The sequence below is a fragment of the Micrasema longulum genome, unplaced genomic scaffold (assembly GCF_059751315.1).
Source record: "Micrasema longulum isolate JH-2025_06_02 unplaced genomic scaffold, ASM5975131v1 h1tg000197l, whole genome shotgun sequence".
NCBI lineage: Eukaryota > Metazoa > Arthropoda > Insecta > Trichoptera > Brachycentridae > Micrasema > Micrasema longulum.
In genome coordinates this window covers 1172790-1197953 of record NW_028277402.1, presented here as the reverse complement: position 1 = coordinate 1197953, position 25164 = coordinate 1172790, and the positions used below count along the sequence as shown (strand labels likewise).

Below are 25164 nucleotides of genomic sequence, written 5' to 3'. Positions count from 1 at the left end.
TAACCATGCCGTGTTGTGTCCTTTTAAAGCGTAGACAGACTGCTAGGATCTTAAAGAAACAGGATGCAATCACATTTCATGTGTAATTATCAAATGAATGTGTTTGTTGGAAATGCATTACTTAAAAAATAAATTATTTTTCTATCTGTTAGATTGTCGAAGAAACAAAATGGAAATTTCGTTGTGTTGCCAGAGAAGTAAAAAATTTTACCCTACTTTGCTCATATAATAAGAGAAACAAAGAAAATTGAATCTCGGATTAAACAACGCCGTGGTGGACATTTGGCCGACATTATCTTTAAAACATTAAATATTATTTGACATGATATAAAAATATCCGTTTTATGTAAAATAAAATTTGTTTTATATTTTACGTTAAAAGTTCATTAATTCAATTACTCTTATTAAATGACCCTTTACTTATCTACTATGTTGTGTCAATCAATGTTTCCGAGTGCACAGTAAAATTTTGGAAAATATAACAAATTGTTTTTTTTTACCTTTGTGTTATGGTTATATTCTTCGCGATCTGGCAATATTACTCGGTGACTTCAAGTATGCGGCGAAAGTGTGTCTAAGTGGGGGAATTATTGGACACAGTACGATGTATTAAAATATGATTCTACGCTCCATCTGGACTATTCTTAATTCTATAATTGTATCCCTTTAACAATATTTATAATAAAATCCCGATGACATTTTCTGAGTATATTTCGAATTTATAAGTTTTAAATATAATATGAGTATGTTATTGTTTTACTTTAATGGTTTTAATTAAAACACCATAAAAACAGTCCGTTAGCTGATTAAATTTTGTAGAATTTGTTGAATGGATTAACTGACAGATTTCACTGAACAAGTAAAAGTACTCAACCTGCGAAATCAATTCAATGTTTCGGTAGTAAAAAAATGGTTAGTAAACTAATAAATACATTCGTAGATTCAAACCTGCCTATTAAAAACTCATTACTCCTATTACTTATGTACAAACGAGTATTATGTTTTATGCAAGTGAAAGCTCGATGCCTGGTCCGCTGTGTTATAATTATTTTTATAGGTAAAGATCTTGTTCTTAGATGGTTTTTTCCTTTCAATTTCTTTAAATCCGGATTTGCTCTGGATAATCATCGCTGAAATAATAAAACAATAGTAAATGATATCTTATTAAATTGGTTATTAGAACTGTTACAAATAATTCTTAAATATATTTATAAATATATATAATCGTTTGATAGCCAAGTAAATAAAAAATGTACATATATAATTAGCGGAAATACATAATCTTAACACGTTCGCGGACTCTTTTTTTCTCAGAGTAATAATTTGAGATCCGCTTATAGAACCGCCCATACCGACAAAAATCTTCAGAATTATCAGTCACGAAGTTATCTACAGTTTAGCAAAACTCAGGTTGAGAACTACAAGCCCAGCGACGAACCGTCTGTCACACTTTGTTGTTAAACCAAAAACCAAAAGAAAAATTTGTAACGCATTTTGTCTATGTAATAGAGCTAAATAAGTGGGTCAAGAATTATTGCTCTGAGGATCCACTATCATAAGTTACAAATTATTTGAAAATATTTATTTCTTTAACACTTTATATACGTATACAATGTATATATTGTATATACATATAAGGACAGGCATATTGGCAATTTCTTCCTACCTGCCCAAACCGTTCAGTTTGAGAAAATTACAAGTACATGGACGTATTCTAAAGAATTATACTGAATCTTAAAATTATATTCAAAATTAAAAAAAAAAATTAACTTCAAAAAAATTAATCAAATATTTGGATAGTGACATTTAAAACTTGCTTTAAATGTAAATAAGGAAGGGGCCTCTAACATTAGTGTGTAGATTATTCTGCAATCAAGCAGCCACAACCGTGAAAGAGGTGCAATTTTTTTTTTGTTCTTATTTGATTTTTTTAATCTTTTTTGATTAAAATACTTGAAAACTTTTTCGTCAACTGTTTTTTGTAGGGTCACAATATTTCCTCCTACCGTATAATTATTTTGGTTTAACGTAGGCTATAGCAGTCTTTTTACTCCCAATGCCTTTTGGACTGACATTTCCTCAATGAGAGACACGATTTTGACGGCTATAGTCGGCATAACCGTGAAGGGGCACTGACTCACTAGTTTTAGTACCTATTTTAAAAACAAGTTTTCTTTTTAAGACCAGAAAAAATTATAAAATAGGATAAAGATGAAGGCTTCAAATAGTATTCAGTTACATTTTTAATTTTGTGCTTTTGTCTTAACGTGTATCACACTGGTAACTCGGGCGGTGCCGATGTATCGACATTATCCGAGGTGTGTCTGAACGCAAATGATGAGGTAAGTCAGATTAGTATGAAAGAAATTATCAGCGTTGTCAAATGTATGCGGAATGGTAAAGCGCAAGGGTATGACTGTATTGCAGCAGAGTTTATTAAGTCGGGTGGCAAATTAATTCTCACATGGCTACATAAACTTTTTAACTTGTGTCTCAAGGAGGAAAGGACTCCACCTGATTGGAGGAGGGCAGTTGTTATGCCGTTATACAAGGGAAAGGGTTCTAAGGTGGAGTGTGGGAATTACAGAGCTATCAGTCTTCTGAGCGCTGTCGGCAAAATGTATGGAAGAATACTGATAGAAAGAGTAAGAAACGTGACCAAGGAGAAAGTATGGGATGTACAGAGTGGATTTATGAATGGTAGAGGATGTATGGATCAAATATTTGCATTACGCAATATGACAGAAAAGTTTTTGGCGAAAAACCAGAAGCTTTTTTGCGCTTTTGTTGATTTGCAAAAAGCATTTGATCGAGTTGATAGGAAAAAATTATGGATGGTTCTATCGGAGTATGGAGTGAGTGACAACCTTGTCCGCGCTATTGCTTCCTTGTACAAAGATAGTGTAGCGTGTGTAAGGGTAAATGGGTCATTAACTTCCTGGTTTGACATCCCTAAAGGAGTCAAACAGGGATGTGTAATGTCACCGTGGTTATTCAACATATACATGGATAAATGTATGAGAGAATTGAAAAGTATGGATGTGGGAGCGAAAATGAGTAATCTTACTGTCAGTTGCCTTCTGTACGCCGATGACGCAGTCCTCCTAGCTGACAGCGAAGAGGAACTGCAATCCTTGGTTACAAAGGTTTACGAAGTGTGCAAGGAGAGTGATTTGCTAATGAATGTGCAAAAGTCGAACGTCATGGTCTTTGAAAGAAATGTAACTATGACTGAATGTAAGATTGTAGTAAATGGAGATAGTTTGAAACAGGTCGAAGAATTTGTATATCTGGGTAGTATGTTTACTAGAGATGGAAATATGGACAAGGATATTGAAAGGAGGGTTAGTGCCGGTAACAGAGTTAATGGTGCCTTAAAGTCTGTCGTAGCAAATAAGTGTCTATCGCAAGAGGCTAAATTAGCAGTTCATAATGGAGTTCTGGTACCAACCCTAATGTATGGAAGCGAAGCATGGAGTTGGAAAAAAAGGGACGAAAGTAGACTGAATGCTGTTGAAATGCGATCCCTCAGGCGAATGTGCGGAAAAACAATGTATGATAGGTGCCCTAATGTCGAAATTAGAGCAGAATGCAAGGCTGAGTTAAGCATTATCGACAAAATTAAGAAAGGTCTTTTGCGATGGTTCGGTCATGTGGAGCGAATGAATGATGAAAGAACGGCTAAAAAGATTTATGATGCGAATGTGTCTGGTTGTAGAAGTCGAGGAAGGCCGAGAAAGACATGGCATGATCAAGTACAACAAATTCTTGAAAGTGGTCATGTGAAAAGTCGGAATAATCGACGTGCGTGCATGAGAAGATGTATGAATGTGAAGGAAGCAAAGGAAGTGTGCCAGGACAGAGTGGTGTGGCGTTCTATCCTCTCTGCCTACCCCTCTGGGGAAATGGCGTGATGGTTAGTTAGTTAGTTAGTAACCTTACTCGTGTTAAGAAAGTGTAAAAACCAGTTATCAAATTTAAATCAAATTTATTTGAAGAAATGCATACCTGAACATCGCTGGAACACCATCTGAAAGATTTGGTAAAACATAAGTAAGTTGTTTTATTTAAGAATATTTCAATTAAATCTAGCATTGTCTACAAGCATATTGGCACACTCAAAATACTGTTTTCTAACGGGTATAAATAAAAAGTATAAACATTGAAAAGGTTTTTAAGGGGTTCCTTGCAGGTGATAGTAGATGAATCTCACCCACATCAAAAATGTTTTTTTTTTTAATATTCACAAATTACAAAAGATGGAAAAGTTAAGAAATTGCTCATCAGCCCTGTAAATGCCTAGAATTTCACACTCTCACTCTGAAATGAACGAAGTTATGCAGAAAACCGCCAGTCATAGAAAAGTGAAACCGAGATTTGAACACTTTTGTGAAAATAATGAATAATCAAATTTACACAACAGTTCGAATGTTTATGACTTAAACAAATGATAAGCAATAAACAATTATTTTTTTTATATTACAAACAAGAATCGAATTATGCACTTTACCAGTTTAAATGATTTTAAAGCACCACAAGATTTTTATGGTGCTGTAGGTGTTTTCTGCAAATTGAGAAATGTCGTTTATTGTTTGTGATCAACACCATTTTCAGAAGGCGATTAATATTTATTTTTGTATGAAAGCATTCTAATTATTTTTAGTAGAACATAGAATAGATTTCATTGCACTCGATAAGATCATTATCTCATTTTTCCGAAATTGTGGACTGGCTGCTTTTTGAATAACTACGTTCAAATGATCTCACGTTTTTAAAACCTTTTTTCTTACCGTTCTGCGAAAATTAAAGGGTGAGTTTTAAAACACATAATCTCTATATAAAAGGCAATGTTCGTATGTGTCCTCAATAGACTAAATAACTACTAGACCGGTTGACGTGTTGTTTTTTTTTAAACGATGTGCTTTAGCCTGGGCATTTTTATAGCTCTTAATATCCTAAATCTAATTCATATAAAAAAAAGTTAAGAGCGTAATTATTTTATCCATCATTCACCAAGGGCTACATTCAAAGAAAATGCGTATACTTAAAAGTTTAGTGGATGTTATTTTTTTAAAAGTATGTACTTGAATGTTTAAAATCAACATTCGTTTTTTTTGGATCCCGATTATTCTCCCGATGCTTCCCTTAAATTCCTTATAATTTCTACCCATTTGTTTCTTTTCACTGGATTTTTGTAATACTAAGATAACATTACATACGTTTTTGAAAATCGTATTCCTACATAAAGTGCACCCCTGTTGGTAAAAAGAGCAGAGTTTAACATTTGCAAAAATAATTCTATCTTTTAAAATAAATTGCGTGAACTTTCGGAACGGAATCATAAACATGTACCTTGGTATCTACTTATCTACTTATCAATGAAAAGTTAAGGCATTTTTTTAATGTTTATCCAAACGGTTTTTATACCCTTTAAGACAAAATAATGCATTTTGGTTTCAAATTAAATGTCAAACTCACGACGAAACCGGCTGGTGGTGAAAGAATAATTAATACCTGTTGGGCATGACTGAGCATTTGGGCAAGATTTGAGTGTCATAGGGCTCAGGGTGCATTTATGTATATTAATAGGTCGATGGTTTTATTTAAGAATACCGAACTTGTTTCTATGTTACGTAAAAGCTTAATAAAGAAAAGTTTTGTAAGTTGCCATACTTAATAATGTTTAATGTCAAGAGGAAACGCGATCTGACTTTTCTTCTTACAAACGTATTCTTATATTTTTTTCCTGGAGTGTGGCATTAAAGTAGTAATTTTAAACTATAAATATTAACCATTGGCGTGTTCCATTGCTTTTGTTTTTTATATAAATTGTTTATTGTGGGAACTAGAACCATCTAAAAATCCGTAAAAATGCCAAGTTTTATCCTCCGTCTTCTAAAATAGATCATATAGATATATGATCTATTTTAGTTAAGCATAAAATATACGACATGAAGTTGTCTCTTTCGCACAGTATTGAGGAGGCATCTATAAGAAAGTGACAGAAAAACGATGTTCAAATACCAATTTATCAAAATTCACATATCCTCATAATTTATGTAAACCCAAAGAAACACAAAAATTTAATTTGCGATCGTGTTCATTTAATCTATATACACATATAAACTCAAATTTTATAATAGCAAAGTATCGGCGAGTTTAGCTCGCATATGATAGTATGAAAGACATATCAACCAATAAAAAAAGTATTGAATTACTTAAATTTAACTCTATTATTCGTGTTCATTGATTTCGATTTCAACTTATTGATTTTAGTTTCTTTATTTAAATTGTGTTCTTGATGCAAAATGATTCGTTTGATACGTTTAATTTACGAATTATTGATTTATGTATAGTAATGGATTTATATTTTATGGTTATAATTTTAATGACGATTCTAAGAGATTTGATGAATCCTATTTAAAGAATTAAATAATAATAAGTATTTTTTAAGATAAGAATGGTAAATCGGACGATGATAGATTAATTTCATTTTATTTCAGATACATGCACTTTTTTTATTTTCCATATATAAACCTCACTGGTCAACCCGTGTCGAGGTATTCATTTCTATTGTGCTCCTAATTTTCACAAAAAGTATTTAAATAATATAAGCAAAAAAATATCATAATTCCTTCATAGCGGTTAAAACATTAATTTATCAAAGTTATTGCCTTATCTATTGAGATGTTGCAAAAACCAACTGTATTTGTAAAAATATGAACTTACAGAATATTTCATTCGGCAACTCGGTGAGCTTAGGAGATGTTTCAACCGGAAGTTCAAAATCATCTTGGGGGAGTTTTACGCAAATATTTAAATTCTGAAAAAAAAAAACATTTTTTTTTTTAAATATCACTTAAAGCGACAAAAGATAAGTCATAAATATATAAGGGGTTGTAAATATACAGTTAGAATTGGAAAAAAAACTTTTTTTTATTCCATATATATTCTATATTCTATAGTATATTTTTATTTTTTATTTCTATTTTTGCAGTGTACGAGTTTTATACGAGTATTTAAGTACACAAACTGAAAGTTTTAAGTCAATCTGGCAATTATTTTCGAAGTTACATATAGTATATTTGTAAAGACGTATAAGAGCGTTTGAAAGTTGGAGGCTGGAGCGGCAGCGTTCACTTAGAATGCTGTCCTTTTTATTTACTTGCCTATATAAAGCACACGAGGGGGAAGAATAGTCCGCAGACAACACCAACTCGAGTTATTAGAAGCTGCCAAAGGAGCGGAGGGTGTATTATATGGCCCTGGAATAGACGACTCGATGTAAGTTGAAAATTTTTTTTTTACTTTGTGTAAAGTGCTTTTGAAACTTTAAACGCGTTTTTATTAAAACGGTGTTTTTAAAGTCGGTGACCAAGATTTCCCGGGAACGGCTAAACCGAAAGTTTCAAATTTTGAAACAATATTTTTAAGTAATTAATCTAAGCTTTTCTCACCGATGAATATTTTTTTTTACTAACAATTTATAGGTCAAAATTTTTGTGAAAAATTTATAATTTTTTTAAGAAGCTGATATTTCGTAAAAAGAAAACATTTTGCTTATTCCTTATGTTTATTACAAAAGTATACATTATTTTACCGGAATCCATTTAGTTTTTTTATTTTACATGATCCAATCTAGAGATTTCGAGGCCACCGCAAAGCGTCTTTTTTAGGAGGAGGTCCTGGAAACCAGCTATAGCAGCATTCAAAATTATTATTTTTACAATAACATAAATAAATTGAAAAGTCTTCTCAGGAAAAAATCTTTAAAAATCGCCTTTTTTGAGTCTCCTGACTGTATACAACCCCTTAAAAGTTCTACCTATCTGTTGAAAAATCTAACAATCTTGATAAACTCTCTGGGAGGTTCAATCCAGAAATTGCCGACTAAGATTTGAACACAATTAAAATATTATTGCATGATTATTGGTATTTTTAATTTAAAACAAGAAAAAAGTGATGCTTGCATTACAAATCCTTACGGTAAAATAAGGGTAGATATATTATAAAAAAATAATTTCCCTATCCACACTAAGGGGTGCCCAAGGATTTGTATTGGTAATCTATTGAAGTGTATTTTGACAATTTAATACGTGAAGACAATGTGATCAGTATTACGTATCAGATCTATTTCAGGGCTCGCATTACAATAATAAGTTAATATAGAATTGTCAATAATGTAAAATCTAATTTTCTGCTTGAAAAATTAAATGTTCATCTAAAATTCTTTTTAAAATTATTTTTTTAATATTTTAGACAATTGAAGAAACTTTCCTAACTTCCCAATAAAATAGGATGCAGGCACTATTTAATACAGCAATAAAAAGTAAGCCATCAAACAAAACCTCATGTTAATACTGCCGGGAATCAAACCCAGAACCTCAGGCATAGCAGGCAAGTGCAGCAACTACACGATTTTCTTTTGCGGGATTTTTACCTGATTGTAGCCATTGAGTAAAACTCTACCAGGGTTCTGCTAATATTAAAAAAAAAGTTTTTCATACCATTCACATAATACACATATACGTAGTCTGTTCAAAAAGTATCGCGAGTTTTGTGTTTTTTCAATAATTATTTATTGATTCATGAATATCTATTTTGTTCCCTTCAAAATAATCCCGAACAAATATTATACACTTGTTCCAACGTATTTTTCAATCCTCGAAGCACTTTGAAAAATCATTTTTTGTGATCTTGTTCAGCTCTTCCTTCGATGCCGTCTTTATTTCCTCAATCATAGCGTAGCGTCATCATTTTATGAGCCTCTTCAGTTTCAGGAACAAGAAAAAGTCACGGGGGACCAGATCTGGGGTACACGGTGGCTGCGGCATTATACGTGTGTTGTTTTTGGCCAAAAATATTGCCCACAAGCAACGATGTGTGAGCAAGGGCGTTATTATGGTGAAAAGGCCCATTTTTGTTCTGGGGGTTTCTAGCAAATTTCTTAGCGCAAATTACGCATAACTTGCAGGTAATATTCCTTATTGACCGTTCTGCCTTGTGGCAAGAACTTATGATGCATCACGTCCATGAAGTCGAAGAAAACTGTAAGCAAAACCTTCACATTCGACCGAACTTGGCGCGCTTTTTTCGGTCTTGGCTCGTGCGGCAGCTTCCATTAGGATGATTGAGCTTTAGTTTCCACGTCATAACCATACACCCATGAGTTGTCGCTGACAGAGTCTAACAGCTCCTGAGAAATGTTTTTGCAATGCTGTTTTTGGTCGAAATTGAGCAATTTTGGTACGAATTTCACGGCGACCTATCTCATGACCAAATCATTGGTAAAAATCAAAAGACACGAGCTAATCGATATGTTTAGGTTCTAAACAACTTTTTTAAAGGTGATTCGACGATTGGCCAATACTATTTTCTTTACTTCATCAATGTTTTCGTCTGTTGTTAACGTGCTCAGGCGTCCGTCACGCTCTTCGTCGTTCACATCTTCTCGGCCCTCTGAGAACATTTTGTACAACCGATAAACGTTGTTTCGGTCAAAAATAGCTTCACCATATGCCAACATTCGGAATGCGTCCGCGTACTTCATTTTGTTTTTCACACAAACTTTGATACAGATTCTTTGACCCATTTTTTGGAATAGGCAAAAATCAAAGACTAGCCAAAACACAAAAATCAACTAAACATTTAAAGTGGCTGAACTTGTCGGCATAAGTAAGATACATAAGTGCCAACATAACACCACAAAAAATCGAATCGAATATACGTAACCCACAAAAATTAAAAAATTGCGATACTTTTTGAACACACCTCGTATATTGAAATAAAAAAAACACAAGAAAAATAAATCCACCCTATTGCCATGTGGAATTGTACGATTCGTTTGGAATGGTTCATAAGTAGGTACAGTGCGTTCGAATGTTGGATAAACCTATGTTAATGTGTTGGTGCCTGTCGGTGAACTAAGTAAACAATTTTGGTACAAGTACGCACATTTGAATGATTTATAGGAAAACTTTTCTCTAAAAGCAAGGTTTATTAAATATTTGAATGGTGTATACTGTTGTAAAAACTTACTGGTCGATCTGTATCATATTGTGGTTTATCCGCAAAAGTAACGCGTTTTACTCTGTTCTTTGTTTGAAAACTGGATTGAAGATCACAATTATCATCAAAAGTTGTTTGCGTGCTGCTACCTGTAAAAAAAATTAAAAAAAAACATTTAAAATAAATCGCATAACAGAAAAACTCCAAATATCCGGATTAACGAAAGCCAGATTTTATTGTTTTTGAAAGAGTACAGCGAATTGAAATCACTTTAAAAACTTATTTCAACATGTCCAACAAAGCTAATTGCACAGTGAATTTAAAATTACAAATTTCTTTCTTATTTTTTATTTCCCGATAACGGTCTAGATATTTGGGAATCCGGATAACCAGAGTTCAAATAAACGTAGTTGTACTGTATTTATAAATTTAAAAAAGGCTCTATTAAAAATATTGATAACCGATTTTCATTATTTAGGCGAAAGTAGAGTGCCCGTCACTTATCCTATCCAAACTAACACTGAAACAAATCATTTGTGCAATATACAGGTATGTAAATGTATTGTTACAATACCGTCGTTTGATTGGCTAATCTCGGTTCCAAATTCAAAATTTACTTGTCAGTTGTCTGTTTGTTTTAAGATACCACAGTAACTATGTTTAAAGCTACGAAGTTGGGACAAGGACGGGCGGACAAACCGAGGAAGTCGTATTAAATGTTTATAAATACACCCAGAATAAACATAAAGCGGTGATTGAGGTAATTATTACGTAATAATATTCGTTTAATAACCAACGTAAAGACATTTTTCGTTATAATACACTGTAACGAGTCAATTTCGACGCGTAGGTACTTGAATTTTCGCGGCTGTGAACATTTTACGTATTGCCGGCACGCGAGTTAAAATTTTTGAGAATGGCAACTCTGTGTGACTTGTAAAGAACTTTCGGGCTCACACAATATAATAAACAAAATGCAACGAGTAGAATTTGGTTGACACGAGGAGAAAAAGATCAAAGATGGAATCGCTCATTAAAATGGACGTCTCTTAACGAGACATAAGTAGTAATCCTTATTTATAATAGCGCGATTCTCCAAAATCGTTTTTTTCTGATTAATTTCGTATTTTTTACCAGATTCAAATACCCACATACTTTGTGAAATTTTCCTATCCTTTAACCTCAATCCTTTTATCGTTAATTTTATATATTTTAAAGTCATAAAGCACCATTTGATTCATGTGAGCGAATGCTACTGAATATTGTCGATTTGTACGACAAAATTGTCACTAAATCTGCATGGTAAATTTAAAGAGGCTTGAGATATATTTGATCTAATTTTACATCATTGGAATTCCATCAAGAATTTTCAATAAATAATTTACAACAAAGAATTATATATGATATAATACTACATCATAGATTTACGTATTCTAGATTTAGTATAGGTACCCACGCACAGGCTATGCCTACGTGGTTTTTTTCGGTTTTCGTGTAAAGTGATATACTATGTAATAAAAAATGTATCAAGTGTAAAAGAAAAAATTGTAAATAAAAATAAATGAATAAAATGAAAAAAATAATTAATTATATTTAACTCGTTACCATAGAAACGACACTAGTCGACATCTTCTATCGAAATGTTTAAAAAGAGGACATAAAAGTATAACTACAATAGTTGTTAGGGCAGGGAAGTACCTTTACTTTCAAAGTCGCATTGTAAAGAGAGGGAAAGTGTCGGAAGGGTGGGGTTTGGCTCTAATGACGTCGTAGCAGCGGGAATTTCCGTTAGCGTCGCCGTCAGCTGTGAACCTGACTTGGTCAAATGAGCAACGCGCTTTTGCCATCGAGGTGTATTTTTCCCAAAACAAGTATATCGTTGCAGTACAGCGCGCGATGCGTACTCGTTATTAAATTCCCACTCGAAACGTTGTTCGTGACCAAAAATAGATTTTGTTATGGGTGTAAAACTTCTATGCACATGGAAGTCTTATGCAAAAGAAAGTTGTGGCTCAAAAGACCAGTCAAAATCGTATACAAAACAAAAATTAAGATAAGTTTTTTTTTGTTTTGTACACCATTTTGTGAAAAGGACCTAAATTATATTGTTATGGTATTTGTTACAATCAATATAGTGTAAAGTTTCCGCAAACCAAATTTTTAAAAATTTTCATTGAAAATAAACGTAAAAATGGCGTTTTTCAATAAAAAATTATAAAAGTGTCATCTATGAATAAAAAGTTTCATATTTTTGTTTGAAATCTCCTTAAGAAAAGAATGCGGTCTGACTTTTTTTCACACAAACTGTTCTTGTATATTCTCTCTGGATTATGATACTACAGCAATGACTTTTTTTACGCATTATAGATATTTACTATTGGCGTGTCCATACTGTTTCGTTTTTACAAAAAATGTTTATTATGGGAACTAGACACAGTTTTATCTGTTGTCCTCGGGCGCACGGTAAACAAACTATTTTTGAAAAACGCAAAACGTACCGATAAAGAAAATTTTATTCTGATACTCTGTCTAAAAAAAATAACAAAATCAATAGATTTTTTAGGTACCGAAAACAGGACAGCAAAACGTCGATTTTCTTTATTCTAACAAAAGGTCTTACATGCAGTTGTCTTTTTCGCACAGTATCGAGGAGGCATTCGCAAGACAGTGACAGGAAAACAATGTTCAAAAACATTTTTATCAATATTTTCTGTCCTCACAATTTATGTAAACCGACGAAACACAAAATAGTTATAGATACGTACATATTTAATTTAGACTAAATACAAAAATTTATATCAATCTTCCGATTGTGTTCATTTAATATATACTTTTATAAAAGTATGTACTCAAATCTGGCAATAGCAAGGCATTGAAGATGAATAAATTCAGATTTTAAAATATGTCAGTGATAAATAATTACTGTAGGTATTAATCTAGATTAACTAGATTCATCAGAAATAAATAGAGGAGAGAGAATTAAAGCAACGCTGTCTTATTTGGTCCTCCAAACACTAAATTCATTAATTTAGAACTGTGACTATTCAAAAAGGGTTAAATGAATCTTACATTTCAAGATACCTAAGTAAACAATCTGGTCTCTTCAATATTCCAAATAAATTTCAAGAATTGAAAAAATATATATATATTTTTTTAAATAAGCTAAACTATCTTCAAAATTGATATTTTTATAACTATGAAGAAGCTGCAGTACATAAAAAATCGATACTTTGCAAAGAAGAACTATCACGGATACCGCCTTCCTTTACAAAATTGTTAATAACTACTTCGATTGCCCACAACTGCTTGAGAAAGTTAAAACTTTTATCTCTCAAGTACAAATCGGCTGCAATAATTGTTTCATATTGGTATTTCAAGCACAAATAACAACAAGAATGTATCTTTTCCCAGAACGCTAAATTACTATAAAAATATTTTTTCTGTAATCAATATATATTTCCATACTCTAAACAACAATGCAGAAAATGCTAGACCCTTAATTGCAAATAAGAATTATAATCGAATATAAAAGGTTTTTTATTGTTTTATCTGTGTACTTTCATTTTTTTTATTCGAAACAAGAAAGGAGAGAAGGCTGGAAGGATCTGGGGTTCCTCTGTATTGATCGGCTTGGAAAAGATTTATTACGAGTAAGACCAAGTTAACAAAAAAAATCTTCTCATATGTTCTAATATTCATTACCATTGTTATATTTTATTTTCTTACAAGCGGAATGATACGAGGTGGCTCTTCACGTGTACGCTTTTTTTCTTATTTTTGGGCTTTGTATTTACATAAAATACTTTTTTTTAAGGAATGACCCGCTAAGCCTCGATTTTGAGGCTTGTCAGCAGGTGGGATAGAAGGGATATGGAAGGAGATAACAAAAATACACCACAGCACCCAGACCAATTAAGAAAAAATCTTTCTTGGATTTTTTTCTCGCAACTGGCGGGAATCGAACCCGTGACGCCAGTTTCACAGTTGGCCGTCTAACCAACTGCGCCTGTCTGATAATGAAAATTGATAGATTTTCATAATTTCTTCAAATCGGTTGAAAAATAATTTATCAAAGTTATTTCTTCTTGTGTTTACATGTTGTCTAAAACAAACTGTATTTGTAAAAAAAGTAAACTCACAGATTATTTCATTTGGCAACGCTTTGGGCTTCGGAGGCATTTCAAAAGGAAGTTCAAAATCTTCTTGAGGGAGTATCTCGCAAATACTTGGATCCTGAAAAAGTAAATTTATTTTAATTCATAAAAAAATATCACTTAAACCGACAAATGATGGGTCATAAATATTTTTATTAATAACATTGCACGTGCAAGCTCTATTTGTCCACTAAAAACAACTGTAATTTGAAAATAAATATAATTATAGGCCTTTTAAATTTATTCAAAATTGTAAATTCAATATGGGATTTCCCTGAACTATTATCTCTCATCAACTTCAGGGTACCTGGAAGAATGAATAGACAGGTGCCACCGTTTTGTAGCAACAATTCACGGACAGTGTATACTTGTAATGCCGTATTAAACAGACTTCATGAACTCGGCAAAAGTTATTCCCACGTATCTGATGTATTTAGTGTAGGGTATTGTTCCTATAGAACAAACCTTTTGAACTTTTTCAAAGATGGTGAATGGTAATTATATTTATTTATTCATGCATTTCATAATATATATAGAAAGTTTTTTGTTCAATTTGCCCAGCTGTATGAAACAGTACTTATGATTTTCTGGTTGTATTACTGTAGAATGTTTTATTATTTAATTTTGTTTTTTACATTTATTCTTGAATTATTTAAACTTTCTACTGAATATGCCGTATAATTTTTGGTTTAATTATTTTTTTAATGAATCTTGGGTAAAAGGAAATTTATGTTTTAAAAAAAATATGTATTAAGCCAAATATGTATAAAAAAGTATTATAAATTTTTGTAAAAGGTAGATTTGCCGTTTATGTTAATAAAATAAAATTATGCATTTATTATTTTTCTTTATTACATGTCCGCTCCCAAGTTATGGTGTCCACAAAAAGCCTCTATGCATCTCTATCGGCTGCCAACTTTAGTGCGTCTTCCCAAGTCAGGTTCTGGTCCCGTAGTTCTGACATAAACTGCCGACGAACAATCAGCAGTGGACGTTCAGGAAGTCGAGAACCTGATGCTTTTTAAAGTAGACATGTGTGGTTAAGGCTCTCAGAAGGCATCCACAGTATGTGGCCCATCTAACTGTATCGCCTCCGCTTGATGACAGTCGTCACTGGAGTTTGCTGTGTTCTCTTATTACTTCATTCCTCACAAAGTCAAACCACCGCACACCCAAGATTCTTCTGAGGCACCTATTATCAAAACTCAGTATTTTGCTGTTTAAAACCCCAGTGAGGTGCCACGATTCACAGGAAAATAGGTGTTATGCAGGCGTTATATAGGTGGCATTTGGTTTCCATGGAGTAAAAATCCGGTCTCCAGGCAGCCTTCAAACTGTTGAAGTTTTTTTTGAGAGCTGCCATTTTCTGTAACATATACTCCCGGGTATTTGAAACACTCGACCCTTTAGATGATTTTGTTTGACAGAGTCAAGGGGTTTTGGGCATCAAGGCACGAAATGTTACGCATTACATACGTTTTCACAATATTGATTTTAAAGCCCACAAATGCGGAGTACCTATTTAGCTTATCTACAGTGACCTGAAGACCACCGATTGAATCTTCAATTATAACCGCATCATCGGCGTACTCTAGGTTGCGAGTTTTTGGGAGGGAGAGATGGATATTCATCGATCTAGTGAAATTGACTTCCTTAGGATAAAGTCCATAAAGATTATGAAAAAGAACGATGCAATAATACAACCTTGGCAAACTCCGGTGGTGAACTCTTACCAATCTGTAGTAACATTGTTATAGTCCAAGTAAATTAGACTTTTCGAGGCAAAAAAGCTTGGAATTTTGAAACTTAGCATGATTGTTTGTTGGTATCCACTGCATAACATACTAAAAGTCCCCGACGTTACTGTGCCCTTTCACAGTTTTTCACAAATATCTCCGAAACTGTCATTTTAAGTAAAAAATATTTTGAAATAAAAATAAAATTATCAAAATTATCTATAAAAAACAAGCTGATGTTTTTTTTATGGGAGCAATATTTTCGGAGATACAAGGCAGGTAATATACAAAAATTGAAAGAAAACTAAAATACTGGAGGTTTTTCGTCCTAGTATACGGCTAAAAAATACTTTTTACAATAAATAGTAGATTAATGTAATTACTATAAAAATAATGGAACCTTTTCTTAAATTTTTAAAAATTTTAACTTCAAAATTCATCGTCTGATGGCAAAAAATTCTCATCGAGTTTCTCCTCTCTGGCGGGATTCTAATTGTACAAGTTCCCTGACAGTTGCTGGAGACTAAAGTACATTTTATCCTGCCCCTTTGACATCCACATCGTCTTCCACAACTAGACGCGCATACATAAACAATGGCGTTTAAGGTAGAGTCAGGTGCTGCGCACTCCTTTGTTGATGAGCGCTCCAGTGTTGCATCGTTACCCTGTATCCACCCCCACTTTTCAGGTGCCAGTTGGTTCTTCAACAACTGCTACACTTGCATAAATACTCTTTAGTAGGTGGCAGTGACGGAAGATCAGGTTTCACCTTGTCAACAGACTTCAAGAATGCGGAGTATCTTTGGCTTTTTAAATCATCTTCACGAGCTTGACAAACTGCCAAAAACATTTGCTCACTGGCTCACGTCGTCTCCTCTGGCGTTGATGAGGCAGTGTTAAGTACATCGGCGATGGCTCTAAGACGTTTATTTGTCGCAAAAAGTTTAACTTTGGAAGAAAAGTTTTATTTGAAATATGGATTATCAAACAGAGCCAAAATGGTGAATGTTACACAGTGTGTAAAGTGTCCACTTAAACCAGCCAATGACAAGTCATAAGCCATGTAAATGCCTAGACTTCCATATTGCCTTATCTAAAATGTTCTCCATCCCTGTTGTAATTTTCAATCAATGACTTCCTAGAGGGTAAAACCTGTCTTTTGTCTAAAAACATTCGAACAAACTCAAAATATTGAAATAAATAATAGCCTAGACTTTAATATTTCCATCTCCAAAATGATCTTCCTCTCTGTTGTAAAATCTATCAATCTTAATAAATTCCCTAAGAGGTTACCGACAAAGCTTTGGACATCAAAATATTATTGCATGATTATTTACTGATGGAAAAATTAGGGTGGATTGATTTTCTTTCAAAATTTCTATATCCACACTAAGAGGTGCACGATGCACAGGGATCTTCGTTGGTAATTCATTGCAGTGTGTTTGATAATTTAATGCGTAAAGACAATGTGATCACTATAATTCAGGTCTATATCAGAGCTAGTAATCTGATTACGTGTTAAAAATCTTTAATTGTCTATAACGTAAAATTTTATTTTCTGCATGTAAAACTGAATGTTAAATACAGTGAACAAATCAAAAAAAACCTTTACCTGAATATAATGCGATAGACCAGGACGACATTCTTTCTGATAAAACTTCAATTTTGTTCTACCATTTTTTATTTTATTTTTTATTTAGACATAAAACTTCGAAACTACACAATTTTTTCATAATTGCATTATTGGAATAACCCCCTTTAAAAAAAAATCGTTTGGAAATAGTATATAATATGCCATAATGATCTACCTATCAAAATACACTATTAAGCTTCAGATTTTTAAATCTTTCCAAAAAATATAAAAATACACTTGTAAACACATATGTATACAAATCAATCCACCATAATGCCATGAGGAATTGTACGATCCATGTAGAATGGTACACAAGTAGGAAAAGTGCGTTCGAATGTTTAATAAGCCTATCTTAACGTGTTAATAATGCCCGTCGGTGAACCGAGTAAACATACAATTTTTACTCGTGTAAGCACGCACATTTCAAGGATTTATATGATAACTTTTCGTTACTCTTACAAAAGCAAGGTTTATTAAATACTTGAATGGACTCTTGTAAAAACTTACAGGTTGATCAGTATTATACTGTGGTTTTTCAGCAAACGAAACTCTTTTGACCCTCGACTCTGTTTGAAAACTGGATTGCGAATCACAGGTATTATCAGATGTTTGAGTGCTGTTGTCTGGAAAAATAAAAACATATTGTTAAAAAATAAATTAAGGTAACACTGTAAAACTCTGGTAACACTGTAATTATCTGAAATAATGAGAGCCAGAGCTTTTTAAATGATACAGCGAACGGAATACGCATTAAACACTTAGTTGTGAAGTTTAAACATGCTTGTAAAAAATAGTTTAGGATTCTGACTGTTGTTTATGTATTTATGGTTATTTGTAAAAAGAGAAAAAGAAATGTATAAATAAATAAATACACCTCAAATATATTTATAAACATATAACTAGATATTTGTTTTTTTTATAGCTTTTATAATTAAAATATTTTTTTTATTCTATAATTTTTAAAGGGTTTATTATTGTGTTTCTTTTTATATTTTATTTTTAAAATAGTTGAAAACCCCTGAGTTCTTATCAGGAGACAGTTAGTATTATACCTAAGGCATTCAATATACATTGCAACAATCCCAACAAATCAATGATTTATGAATTTGGCTATTTTGAATATACTGCGTTATCTTCATTTTTATTATTTTTTACCTAAGTATGTCAAGTATTTAAATCCCAAAGTTATATATGTTATCCCAAAGTTATGTTTATAAAATAATTTATAAAACAACTATGTAATACGAGTATGTATAGATATATTGTTATTATTTTATTTCATAATTTTGTAATAGAACACTGTTATGTTAAATGTATTAATAATTATGTTTATGTTTATAAAAGGCATTTGTGCCGAGTACATACTAATAAATAAATAAAATAAACTGTTTAAATTTATTTCAACAGAGAGGGAAAAAATTTTTGAGAAGGGAATATGGAAGTATAGGCATTTACAGGGCTTATGACCTGTCAAATAAACTGTATTTATAAAAATATTAAGTTACCCATTATTTCATTTGGCAACGCTGTAGGCCTCGGAGGAGTTTCAAGCGGAAGTACAAAATCTTCTTGTGGGAGTATTGCGCAAATATTAGTATCCTGAAAAAAAAACATATTTTAATTTCTGAAAAAAATCGCTCACAGCAATTTTATGATAGGTCATAAATATCTTTGTTGTTGAGTTGATATGTGTAGGCTCTATCTGCCTACTAAAAACAGCTGTAATTTGGAAATAAATATATTATGTATTAAAAGTTTTTTAAAATTAAAGAAGGTTCGCATTTCGACCAATTTATCTTTTTACCCGTCTGTTTTTTTGGTCAACTAGAAGGTATTGCTTTTCAGGCCACTTAAGTGCATATATTTTTAGTACTTAAAGATTTAAATAAATAAATAATTCAACAATATTTTGAGTAGGTTTGTGTACGAGAGCTGGATTCAACCCCCTTGGGAGTTATTTATTATTATTATTTATTTATTACCTAACATTATACATAAAATAATTAAAGAGATATATTCTAAAGTGACACAACCAGGACGACTCATGCCTGTGAACTTGCCCCGACTCGCTGGAAAATCCCTTTTCAGTCGGGGCACTTGCAATGCACATGCGCATATATACACACCCACACATACATATATATTTAATCTAATTATATTGGTATATAAAAATAAAGACGAATAACACATTATATATGGGGATATAGAAGTTTGGTCATTTATAGGGCTTATAACTTGTCATTGGCCGGTTTAAGTGGCTACTTTACACACTGTATAAAATTAACCATTCTGCTTATGTTTGATCGTCTATATAGAAGAATTGAAGAAATATCCTTTCGGATGTTCCCTTTGAAGACATAATTTAAAAAAAAGACCAATAGCTTAGCTTGAGTTTATTTATCCAGATGAGCATGTAATAAGTTAGGCTAAAAAAGAGGATATCTTAACACTTTGAGCACCAGCCAAATACACATAGAATTTACCCTGTGCCCGGCCCATTTTTGTGAAATTTCATGATTTGTGAAGAGTTTCTTAAACGTGTCATAATTATGATAATACTACGTTAAATAAATTCTTACTTTGTTACTCTCACAAAAGCAATCTTTATTAAATATTTGAATGGACTCTTGTAAAAACTTACGGGTTGATCAGTATTATACTGTGGTTTTTCAGCAAACGAAACTCTTTTGACCCTCGACTCTGTTTGAAAACTGGATTGCGAATCACAGGCATTATCAGATGTTTGAGTGCTGTTGTCTGGAAAAATAAATACATATTGTTAAAAAATAAATTAAGGTAACGCTGTAAAACTCCAATTATCCGGAATAATGAGAGCCAGATATTATTGTTTTTTTTAATGATACAGCGAACTGAATACGCATTAAACACTTACTTGCACACGTGCAGCAAAGTTAATTGCGCAGTTAAATGAAAATTAAAAAAAAAAAATGTTTATTTTCCGATAATAATATGGATATTGAGCGATCCGGATGACTGGAGTTTGGATAGGCGAAGATTTACTGTATTTATGAACAAAAAAGGTCTATAAAATACTTGTAACTGATTTTCATTATCTAGGCGAATGTGGTAAATATGTTTGAAGCAGATCTTATAAGCTATGTCATAAAATAGCTGACGTATAATAAATGTATTTATTATTTGTATACAAGCTTCATCTAGTAGGATTTAGCAATAATATTGCAGGATTTCAACAATTTGAAGAATGAAAAAGATATCATATTATGATACATATGCAATCATTTATACAAGAAAGAGATATACGTATTTTCTAAGGTTGTATTTATTTTGGTGTAATTCGTAGATACAAAAACTATACAAGTTATCATTTATCAACAAGGTGTGTAAAATAGCTACATCAGTGCTAGCTAATTACTTATTTCATAAATTGAATTGCATTTACGGATCAAATGATATTTCGCACGACGGCATAGACTAGCATTACGTCTAATCGCGATGAAAGTTCGCCAGAAAATGGAGGCAATACCAACGGATTGATATTCCGATTTCTTTGCTCTAGTAACGTGTCGCATTAATAATACGTCATAGATAAAATTTATATGAATACGTCAATTTTGATAAGTAAGTATAATGACACAAAAATGCCGAAAATCAAAAAGTGACTGAATTTCATCCCCGAGGGAGTTATTAAAATTAACATATAACAACAGAGATGGAGAACATTTTTGTGAAGGAAATATGTAAAAAACCAATAACAGGTCACCTGGTAGGTGCACTAGCAGTAAAGAATTACTTTTTGGAAAAAATCACGGACCAACCTTGAAATGCACTCACCCCAGGATACATAGGTATGGTAATCAATTTGAGAAAATATTCGATATATTCAATACAAATTGTGTTCATGAATTAGAACGTATTCTCACTCGTTATTTTACTTTGTTTCCTGGAATAAGTGATTTTTTATTTCTTTATTTTAACATGTTAGACATAATTTAAATTGAACATTGGTGGATTTATTGCCAAATGGCAACTTCTTCCAACCAACTGATGTTGATGCTTTCACCAAAGAAAGGTATTCTTTAGTTAATTTAAGTTTTTATTTTTTGGAGTTATATTTTTTAAATTTATTTATTTAAATTTATTGCTCTAAAAAACTTATAATTTTTAAAGTACTAATGTTGTATTACTTTTTGTATTATTATTATTTAGTTATTCTCAACTTTACTGTGTTATATTTATATTTAAAACATAAGGTTTTCTCATGGTTATTGTTATCTTTTATTTAGAGATGTTATGTTTCTTTTTTCCTTTGTTGGTTTTTGTATTGAGTGTTTTCTAAATTATTTAGTTTTAATTATTCTATTATTTCATATTATGTAGTACATGCTTATTGTGTTGTAATATAGGCTGGAGGAGCTCTCTCAGATTAACCGTGAGATTATTCAAAATATTGTAATATGTTAACTCTGTTGTAATATATTCACTTCGAACCAATTGATTGGTTTGAGGTCACCACCGAAGTTCGTCGAGGTTGCGTCCTTGCACCGTTCCTTTTTATAACCCTTATGGACTTGACCCTAAGGAAGTCAAAAAAAAAAACAGCAGAACACTGAGTTTTGAGAATAGGTTTCTGAAAAGAATCTTGTGTGTGGGGTGGTTTGACTATGTAAGGAATAAAGCAATAAGAAAACAGACGCAGCATACTCCAGTGACAGCTGTCATCAAACAGAGGCAAGACAAGGATCAGGTCCTCGACGTCCTTGACGTCTTTGACGTCCGCTTCTGAATGTTCGTCGGCAGTTCATGTCAGAACTCCGGGACAAAAACCTAAATTGAGAGGACGCACAGGTGCTGGCAGCTTTATCCATTGGGGTATTTCACATTTCTATAAACGAAAGTAAATGATTTTCTAGCTATCTGTTAATTTGTCATTCTATTTTAGCTTCGAATCCAAAAAGTTGAATGGTGTGTTATGGATATCCATATGAATAAAGGTATGCGTTATCTATTGTTGGTTATTTGAACATATATATTAAATATTTATCTATATACATAAAAGGCAATCTTGAATGTGTGTCTTCGATAGACAAAAGAACTACTGGACCAATTTACGTGCTGTTTTTTAATAAATTACGAGCTTCGACCTGGCATGTTTGTAGCTATTAAAATCTTTTATTTGTTTAGTAGAAAAAAAGTAAGGAGCGTAAATGTTTTATTTGTATTTCACCAGGGCTGCATTCAAAGAGAATGCACGTGCAAAAAAATTTAGAAGAATGTTATTTTTTGAAAATGAATATCGTTAGATTGTTTTTTAATGTTTACTTACAACATTAATTTTTTATGGCTCCTAATCAGATTATTCCCTTAATTTTTTTATAATTTCAACAATGTTGTTTCTTTTTGCTGTATTTATTGGTAATGCTTAAATAATATTAACAGACATTTAGTCAATTTTTGACAATGGAATTCCTACATAAGGTGCACCCCTGACGGTTCGAAGAGCAGAGTTTTTTGACATTTGAAAAAAGAGTTCTATATTTGAATAATAATAATTATTTAAAGTTTTGAAATTCAACCTTAAACAAGTACCGAGGTACCTACTAACCAAAGAAAAGTTACAGTAAATATTTTACGTTTATCCAAACGGTTATAGACGCCTTCATGACACAATCGGGCATTTGGTTTCGAATTCGTCAAAGCTCGGCTGGCGGTTAAAGAACGACTAAATATGCATTGGGCAAGACTGATCGTTTGAGCATGAGTTTAGTGTTAACGAGTTAAAGGAGTCTAGGTGCATTATACGTTTTAATAAGTCAATGGTTTAATTCCAGAAAACCGATCCTATTTCAATGTGTATATAAAAGCATTAAGCAGCAAAGTTTTCTTTAAATACTTAATAATGTTTTAACATTTTGCTGTCTTTGAAAAACGCAAAAGGGAAAAAAAAAAAACAATTTAATTTTGATACCCTTTATAAAAATAAAACCAAATCGGTTCAGTTTTGAGGTGCGGAAAACGGGACAGCGAATCGTCGATTTTGTCTATTTTATTTAAGCATTAAAGGTCCGATATGTCTTTGTTGCACAGTATCGGGGAGACATCTGCAAGACTTTGACAGAAAAACAATCCTCAAATACCTATTTCATAAAATTCTATTTCTCCGCATATCCTCAGAATTTATGTAATCCGAAACACAAAAATAAAATTTTCGATTGTATTTATTTACTCTAAATTCTTTTATTTACAATTTTAAAAAACCCGTTAGGGTTACATTAAAAATTTAATATTGTCTAGTCATTTTATGTCTATATACTCAAATCTGGCAAAAGCAAAGCATTGCCGGGCTCAGCTCGTATTATTAAAACACGTGCGTTTTTCGGTCCATATTAGTAATTTAGGCGTAGGAAGTCATTTCGGGGGGTGTCACACTTACAGGTGACAAGGGAGAAAAATACTGCTCAGTAATGGACGAATCACGAAGCGGTTCAATTAATTGTTTACTTGTAACATTATTTACATCATGGACAATTTCCAAATATCACGAACAGCTGCACACAACTGAAATCAAAATGTTTCGCTTGACTAGTGGTGCAACAGCATAGACAGGAACAATAAGTGTATCAGAGTGTCGTTTAAAGTGGCACCGATAGTCGAAAAACTGAAAGAAAGCAGGATGAGATGGTATGCCCACGTCATGCGTAGAGATGAGGACTATTTAGTAAGAAGAGCTTAAACTAAAGGTGGAGGCAGACCCCCAGCAACATGGTGGTCTACTATTGAGAAGGAGTTGGTAGCACAAAATGTTCCCATTGTGATAACCTAGGACAGAAGATCCTGGTGCTTGCAAACAAGCTACCCGTAGGACTTCAAACTTGGAATGCTTGGCTTTAGTAGTTTGGAAAGAAAAGAAAAACATATTTGCTTATGTATTTGTTCCAATTGATGCGAGGTATTACGATCAACTTAGGTGTAATGGAGAGTATTTTTCTTTATTTTCCTAATAACTTTCTTAGACAGAGGCAGCGTAAGCTGTTTTATCTGCCTGCTTGCAAAACCAGACTGCCAATGGTAATGCCAGTAGGAAGAGCAATGTCTTTACTCAACCGCATCTCTTTGGCTATCGCCGTTTTTTGTTTTACTGAGAAAAATTTCAGAGAAGATATCTTCTTTTTATTCTAATTTCTACGTATTTTTTTAAATATAATAATTTTTATTTTGAGTATTTTTTAATAATATGCTTGCTCTCACTTTTCATGAGATTATATCCAAAATTAACACAGGGCTCTTGGCCTCATAGAATTCGGGAAACGTAATTATTGTTAAATAAAAGTATGTTTTGGAACCATTCCTCGTTAGGGTGAGTTAAGAACTAAGTGCTCGTATTAAGTATTCAAATAAAAAAGGAAAAACATCACCAAGAATTATTTCTGTATTTTGAAATGTACTCATGTACATAATGTTTGTACAATATTAATTTAATATAATTAAACTTTCACATCCTCATCATTTTTAACGTTATGATTATACTCACTGTACATAGTTTTATTTTCAAAACAATCCAACAGCAACAAGATTTTGTGATTTAAAATTCAGGAAAACGGGACGAGCGTAGTTATTTCATAAACAATCCAAGCTCAACAAGACAGCTGCCCGC

The 25164-nt window shown here is 32.4% G+C and overlaps 1 long non-coding RNA gene across 1 annotated transcript; it reads right to left on the bottom strand.

Moving 5' to 3' along the window:
* Positions 1-14147: 14147 nt before the first annotated feature.
* LOC148283799 (uncharacterized) lies at positions 14148-19124 on the bottom strand (the record flags this gene model as incomplete). The annotated part of the gene is made up of 3 exons (XR_015825507.1): positions 19037-19124; positions 18039-18154; positions 14148-14241 (listed from the first exon to the last, which is right to left on the bottom strand). It is a non-coding gene; the product is annotated as an uncharacterized LOC148283799 (long non-coding RNA).
* Between the last annotated feature and the right edge of the window lie 6040 nt (positions 19125-25164).